This window comes from Dipteris shenzhenensis, chromosome 6 (assembly GCF_047967505.1).
Source record: "Dipteris shenzhenensis isolate YYH24624 ecotype China chromosome 6, Dip_SZ_1.0, whole genome shotgun sequence".
NCBI classification, from domain to species: domain Eukaryota; kingdom Viridiplantae; phylum Streptophyta; class Polypodiopsida; order Gleicheniales; family Dipteridaceae; genus Dipteris; species Dipteris shenzhenensis.
The window spans coordinates 8,252,169-8,260,675 of record NC_141601.1 but is presented as its reverse complement, the minus strand read 5'-3'; positions in this window follow the sequence as shown (position 1 = coordinate 8,260,675).

Genomic DNA, 8,507 nt, shown 5'->3' with positions numbered 1-8,507 from the left:
AAACATGGAGATAGGTCCTCCAATCGCCCACCTCGATGCGCTCAGGCTTCTTCGGAAACAGCTTAAGCAACCCTGCGTTCACATCAGCCGGCAGGGACCCGCAGGTCGTCACCAATTACATCCCAGAATTCTCTGTAGAATTCTGCTGTTAGCTCGTCTTAGCCTAGCTCTTTGTCATTCTCGAGGGAGATCAAAGCTTCTTCCAACTCAGCTTTCAAGAAAGGTCGGGCCAACGACTTACATTGGTACTCCGAGAGTCTGGCCTCGATTCCATCTCCATTTCGGGTCCTGTTGGCCTTCCTTTCCCACCACCGCGCTTAACTCTTTGAGGAAGACCTCTGCCAAAATTCTGTGACCATTTCCCCCTTGTCGTTTAGGACACGATCGATTTGGTCTCTTTCATGTTTCCTCTTCAACGGCTGGAAGAATAGGCGTGAAGGGCAATCGTCGGATTTCACTCGAGCCAAGTCGGCTTTTTCCAGCTCCAGAGTCTGCAACGCCTTGTCGGTTTCAGCCAAAATAGTTGCCAGGTAATGATCCCTTGAGGCTTGGAGACTCCTCCGGTGCCAATGTCAGCGTCGCTTTGATCTGGCCTAACTGCGAGGTGTACCTTCTGCTGTAGATTCTCCTCTCACGATCTGTTGTCTTCAATCTGCAAAGAACACTTTGAATCGCCGAATCCCACTTCTGGCACGGGTCCATCTGATCCTCCTTCGTCGTCTTTTCCAGAGAGACCTTACGCCCACACACAGCGATCTTTGATGAAGAAGGCTTTATTGAGCTTAAAGGCACGTCCGCCTTCGTACGCCTGCTCGCTGGCACGCCAAATTCCCAGAGGATCGGACTATGGTCTGATATCCCTACGGTGGCCATGCATTCACCCTTGAAAGGCCCACGCATCCACCAGCCACTGCCCGAGGCATAGATCTGATCGAGCCAAAATCTACGCCCAATCTACGATTGGTCCAGGTGAATCTAGCCCAGCCCTACGAGTCCATCTCTGTGTAGTCGATTAGATCATTGTTAATCACGAGCTCATCCCATGCCCCTCGTTCAGCCGGTGGCGGAGGCTCGGCTGGGCTTTACCCCACTGATACTGCGGTGATCGAACCGGCATCGTCCTTGAAGCACTCCTTGCCATTCGGCGAACCATGAACCAGCACCGTGAAGCCCCCCCTCCCTCTATTCAGGGCATTGGCAAAAACCTCGAAACCCATCTTACGGCATGAAAACGAGAAGGGTTCCCCGTCCCCACATTTGATTAACAACCCCTCACATTCCAAGACAAGATTGGAACACTAGCAACCCTTTCGCCTCTCTCACCACTCTCACGGTTCTCTTTGTGCGAGGGCTCCAGAAGCATCTTTAAGAAAACGAGTAACCTGACCCGTCTACGATGGGCTAGCGACCCGCTCCACTGGGTCTCAAGATGCTAAAATGTCTGAAACCAGCAACATATTCTAACCAAAAAAAAAGTCTATGACATAGTACTTCAAAATATTACATCCGAAAGTAAAACCAGAGAACTCATTGATATGTCCAAATACACATATGCATACAACGTCATAATTGAACATACAAAATCTTCAATAGACACACAAACATCCCTAAAGGAAAAAGTCTGCGGCCATGTACTATAGGGAAAAGCCTGCATCAGCCATGTACTCCACATCCGCCATGTCCAAAAAAAAATTATATATGACAGAGTACTTCAAAATATCACATCCAAAAGTGCAGTCACATGTCTGAACATGCAATAGCTACATCAAAGAACTGATTGATATATCCAAATACACAGCTGCAAATAAAGTCATAACTGAACATACAAAATCTACAATACACACACAAACATTCCTAAGGGAAAAGTCTGCGGCCATGTACTGCAGGGAAAAGTCTGCGGCCATGTACTGCAGGGAAAAGCCTGCGACGGCCATTCAATGTACGTCCACCACGTCCGCCGTGTCCACCACGGCTACGAACATACAACGGAGTACTAACAATCGTACCTGGACCAACATCACATAGAAAGATAATTTAGGAACTATAATTATTGAGCCATAAAACTTTTATACATGTATGTTGGTAAAACTCAACTCATTCTTTAGAGTACTTACTAAGACGCAAAGGGCTGTCAACAACACTGACAAAGGTATACGTGTAGTCCCCATTTTGCCCTCGCTAGAAAATTCGTGTCCGCACACATTCATAGTATCCCAGCCAGCGAACAGTGATGGTCTATGGTCCATCATCCCTATGAAGCCGGCAAGCCAGGACAGCGTAATATCCCAAATGGACTCGTCCATCCAAAGGATTGTGGACGTGGAGATTCATTAGAAACCTTTAATCAGGAATAGTCCTAAAAGACAAACAATAGCATGTTTTCCCACTCAAATAGAATCCAAAAAAACTTTTGTTTTAACAAAAATAAAGCACTAAACAATGTACACAGTTCTTACCCAAGGTAGCTCTCCAGCTCAAGCAAATCCAACAATAGTTGCGCGCTCTCCAGAGATCCCCAGCCCGCAGGATCTACAATTTTCTAAAAAGTGAGTGACTATGCTATTAAACATGTCAACATAAAACGTGGTTGTCAAGCAACTATGTACCTTGCACCTGTGCTCTTGTTTCGGTGATAAACGTGAACTGCCTAGACATCCTATCACATTGCAAAAAAAGAATGCACGTGTCAATCTACATATACTGGAAAAAAACAATAGGCTTCGAAGAGAAAATAGCCTGTAGTGTATTGCAAATCCATAACTTAAATGAAAAATGAAATCCAAACATTATCAAGGACAAAGTCATGAAATATTACGCCTCACTTCATCTTTGTATAAATAGCCAACATTCCCAAAGACCTATGATAGTTGGAATATTGAAAGAACTTAAAAAAAGCTATACAAAGATTACCGAAATGAAGATTTTCCACTCAAGAAAGTCTGAGGAGGGCTTGAAAGAGCAATGTCATACTCCTAGGCTCTTGCTGTTGCCAATTGCAAAACTTCCTTGTACACAATATTTGTGGTAGAAGTATTATCCATCTCCTCACCCCTGGCATCAGACGCACTCTGTGAAATGAAAACCTTAACAGCATTTGATGCTCGGATACGTGAAAATGCCACATATAATTGGCCATGACTGAATACCGGTGTTGCCAAGTACAGCCCCAAAAATGCCAATGTTTGGCCCTTTGACTTATTGATTGTCATGCCAAATGCCAATCGGATAGGAAATTGCCATCTCCTCATGTCGAATGGAAGTTTAAGGTTGGTCGGAATGAATGTTATCCTTGGAATAAACGTTCTATCACCAGCATTGTTACCAGTAATGATTTCAGCTTCTAACACTTTTGTGTGAAACTCTTTGCATATCAACCGTGTCCCATTGCACAAACCCTGGCGAGGATTCAAATTACGCAACAAAATTATAGGAGCATTCCTTTTCAAAACCAACCGATGCGGGGGATATCCACCACCAAGATCAAGACTGTTCAAATACTCGACTGCAAACAAAAAGGAATCTCTCCCTAAGTTGTCCACTGAGTCTGCACTTAGGTACTCCCTTTCCTCACCGGGCATTGCCTTCAATGCCATAGCATTAATTGCATCAACCTCGATGTTTCGAGGTGCAAGAATAGCGCGCTCTCAAAAGTATGGTGCACAGTCCAAAACAGTTGCAAGCCCTCGATACACCCATCCAATGAGGCCTTCCATGGACTTTGTCTCTAAAAGCATATGCGATGGAATCACAATAGTATCTTCTTTTGTACATCTATTTATCCCATTGCCAATGTCTAGAACCCATTGCATGAACTCTTGCTCAGCACAATTATCACCATTCCAAAGGACCCGCATATTCTGCGTCAACTTCAATACTGTAGTGCGACCCCAAATCCTTGAGTGGCATAAGGTAGCATTGACAATGTCCTCTTGTCCTGCCTTTGGAAGAACTGGCAAGACTTGCCTAAAATCCCCCCCCAACAATACCACCTTCCCACCAAAAAGTTGCTCATTGGACATGATATCTCGCAAAGTTCTGTCTAGCGCCTCGAAAGCAAACCGGTGAGTCATGGGTGCCTCATCCCATATTATCAGCCTAGCCATCTTCAAAACATCTGCGAGTTGACTATTAACCTTAATATTGCAACTGCTAGTACCATCCAGCTCCAACGGTATCGTGAGTGTGTCGTGCGTCCATTGGCTAGTAGCAATGCAGCAATCCCAGAAGATGCACATGCCAAAGCGATGAGCCCCTCCCCACGCAATCGAGAGAGCAAGCAATTGTAGAGAAAGGTCTTTCCAGACCCTCCTATACCATCGAGAAAAAAGACCTCACCACCATCTCCATAGACCCTTGCCAAAACCCGATCGAATGCAGCACGTTGACACTGATTCAAGGACATTTCCATTTGCTGGGCAGTCTGTGCTTCTTTCACACAATCAAACATTCTTTCTTCTTGCAATAAGCCATTTCCAGCTTCTGACAAGGATGTTCTATCTACAACAGGCATTCCATCAAACTCAGCCAACCTTCGCCCATGTTGTTGAAGAATGTGCTCCGAGTGCAATACAGCCTTCTTTATTGCTAGTTCACAACGACCAATTATATTCCCCATACTTGATTCCAATATATTAAAAAAATCATCCGAAAGCTCAAGGGATAATTTTTCCCACAAAAGTCGAGGAGATGTTGGCTCACAAAAAACCAATATTGTGACAAATAGGTGTCTCAGTTGTGCACTATTTTGATAAAACACAGCCTCTTGCATACACACAAACCATTCATCATCACTCTCCAACAATCCCCGTGCTATGCATGCTGCCTTGAAAGTAGGGTACACTTGGCTGTCAAAAGTACGTAGGTCATCAAAGGACTTGCATCCTGTGCACACATTAAGAAGCATACGCATGAAGTAGAGCTCACCATCTAAGGGGGAAATATTGTACATCCGACCTATGGTATTCCCCTTTTGTCTTCTAGTCCACCGCTTACTGGTTTTGTTCCAAACCAACTTGTCTGGCAAGTCACCATACAGCAAGTTGCTTGCATCATATTGCAACTGATTATAAGTGAACCATTCTGTGAGGGTGGTCTTTTGATTTTGTTCCCCGCCTACAACATTTTGCAAATCATCATCATCTCGAAAGATGACGTTATTGCGCATCGGAAGATGAACCTGCAATCTTTGCACATCGGGTTTTTCATCGTGCATGGCATACTCATAAATCCGCCAACATGCTTCTGATGCTGACACGTAACGTGCATCTAAGTAACTACTAATCTCATCAATGCCACCGTCAACTATGTTGTGCAAATGCCCTTGCTCTCCTGCATTATTTTGCTGCATCTTGATAATGGCTCTGTCATGACCTTTGTACACATATTTATACAAATACTTAACTGCAGTGATTGTGGAGCATATTTCAACATTTATGTGTGCCTTGTACTTCACGGAGAGGAAAGGATTAAATGGCACAATCCAACGATTATCAATCACACCCCCTTTCACTTGTATCTTTCTACCATCATCATGACGCATGTAAACTGGATAGCCATCGTTGCCAACAGTAGTCGTCTGTGAGAATCCATGTGGATAATGATGAATGCATTTTCCATCAACCATGCAAGCTGCAGATGGATTTAGTGCACCACACGGACCATGGACATTACATTGCCCAATAATATCATGCAACTCCGGGAACATAGCCTTATCTGGCAACTCCGCACACACTAATCGGTCATAGTGACTGATCTCCACGGGTTTGAAACCACTTTCTAATATCAACAATATGTGTGAGTGTGGCAGACCTCTCTTTTGAAACTCTATGACACTCACATATCCAGCCACCTTCCCAAACAAATTATGTTTTGTAATTGACTGCATCATGTCCTTATGCTTTTGGAAAAACACACGGACTGTCAAATCTGGACGGTCTTGTGCAGTTTGCCCCAGCAACAATGCTGTAGATATTTCAGGCCATTTGGGATTACAGGTGAATGTTATAAATAAATCAGGTTTGCCCCTTTTTCTGACAATTGCCATAGCATCTTGGTATAGCTGGCACATATACCGAGGCCCTCCCGTAAAAGAAGAAGGCAACACCACCCTACGCCCTGCAGCATTGCCAAGCACAGTACGTGTCCCATCAGCTGTATTCACCATGTCCATCAACCCTTGATAGACTTCAACGCGTAGGGAAGCTTGGTTGTTTCGTATCCACACCAACCTGGACTCTTCCATGCTACTATAGGCATCAACCATGTATTGCTGCAGCAATCTACCCCCACGCAAAAGACATGCATTTGTATCATATCTCACTTGCAAAAGATATGCGTAGTATTGTCTCTGGGTGACACAACTCTGTCCACGTATCTCGTGCAATGGTGTGTGATTAGGAACATCACTATATGGGATATATGGATGCCAACCATCTTCCCCCCGAGGGAACAAAAGAACATACATGAGAGGCATGTATTATCGGTGCAAATTAGATATTCTACGCACAAACCCATTGCGGCTAAAAATCTGAATGTCCCGATTTCCAATATCGAAGTCATCCCCTTGTCCTGGCATGATTGCAACAACCTCGCTAGCCATAGGAGCCAAGTACTGCCTTGAGGTGGAGCGGCTCTCACAAATAACCATCCTCAGGTTTGTATGTGGATTTGTTCTTAGCACTTGCCCAATAGCCATCAATGCACTGGCATATGGATTGCACTCGTGCATCATCCTCTGCAACAACTCCAAAATGCCTGGATCCAAACCAGGCATCCCATGTAAACGGTGTTCTAGTTCATGATCAGTGTCATACACGTACAATTGTGCAAAACGTGGCATCTCTTGCCTAGCCTCATCGGGCAACAAATTTCCAACCCGATGATACACACTACCATGGACCCGAAAGTTTTGTATACCCCCATTCCCACGGAACATTTGATCAACATGGGCTCCCAATGAAGCACTATTATAAGCCCTAATGTTTTTCTTAAACAGTCTGCTTCTAGCATCATGTCTGTGCAGTAGAACTCTCAAAATCTCTAGTGGTTCTTCTAACGGCAACAATGACACACGACCAACTTTGCAACAGTGCTTGCCCACAACTTGATGCATATGCCTTCGCGTCTCTTGTTTCCACAGTTGAGCCTGGCAAAAGCTGCATGTATGATCCATGGATTCGAGTGCATGAACAGATGGAGCATTGAAGACCAGTGTATACAAAGATGGATGCTCTACATTTTCCCTTAACGGAAAAGTATGCAAGATAGAGAGGCTCCCCCCTGCACCCAAAATCACAGCCCTGTTGTGAACAACACGCCTTCGGGCTCTTAAATGAGTAGCATCCCTGGTTGCATCCATTTGAGTAGTTGTACATACTACTGGAGCAGGTTCATGCTCATTACGTACTATTGGTGCAGTATGGAGGTCCATTGTATTTTCAGCAATGCATGCTACGTTACTGTGCCCATGCATTTGATTCTGTTCTCTACATAGGCCAACTTCTACATCCATAGATTCCATTGCCACCCTCACGCTTCTAGCAACTTGTGTTCTCGACCTTGTTCTTTGTGTAGCATAAACGCGACGGGCCGCCCACGTTGAATCCATTTGAGTAGTTGTACCTATTACTGGAGCATGTTCATGCTCATTATCTACAGTTGGTAAAGTATTGACGTCCATTGTATTTTCAGCAATGCACGCTACATTACTGTGCCCATACATTTGGTCTTGTTGTCTGTGAAGGCCGTCTTCTACATCCATAGATTCCACAACCACCCTCACACTTCTAACTCCTTGTGTTTTCGACCTTGTTCTTTGTATAGCATAGCTACGACGGGCTGCCCGCGTTGAATCCATTTAGCGTCTATTTCAAAAATCAAATCCCCCTAACCTCCCCTTGCCATGCATTAGCCTCCTCTACCCAACCCTAAATCTGAGACCTTAGTCCTATGATCATCACCAAGCAATCTTACTGCAATCTTACTGTCTGCTCATGAAGGTGCTCCTGGGAAAGATACAATTAACTTTGGACCTTTCGAATCCAACCACATCATGGACTTATTTCACTTCTGTCCATCATTATATTTTGCTCTGTGTGTGTGTGTGTGTGTGTGTAGCCCCATCTATCATCCAATCGCCTCACCTCTCGAGCTTAGTTCTCATGGCTATAAAGCACATGACGTGAAACACACTTAATCCTTTACTCTCCTTGAGAAGCAAGGCTAACTTCTAAAAGAGGTTAGATTAGATCACTTAGGGAAGAGGATGCTGGCTTATCTCTAGACATACTGCCAGCTCGATGCTCCTAAGAAAAATACAAATACCTTTAATGATTACTGGTCCAAACACATCATGGCCTTGTCTTATTTCACTTCTGGCCTACCATTATATTTTTTCGTCCCCTCTCTCTCTCTCTCTCTCTCTCTCTCTCTCAGTGTAGCCCCACCTATCATCCAATCGCCTCACGTCTCAAGCTTAGTTTTCATGGCTGTACTCCACATGACATGAA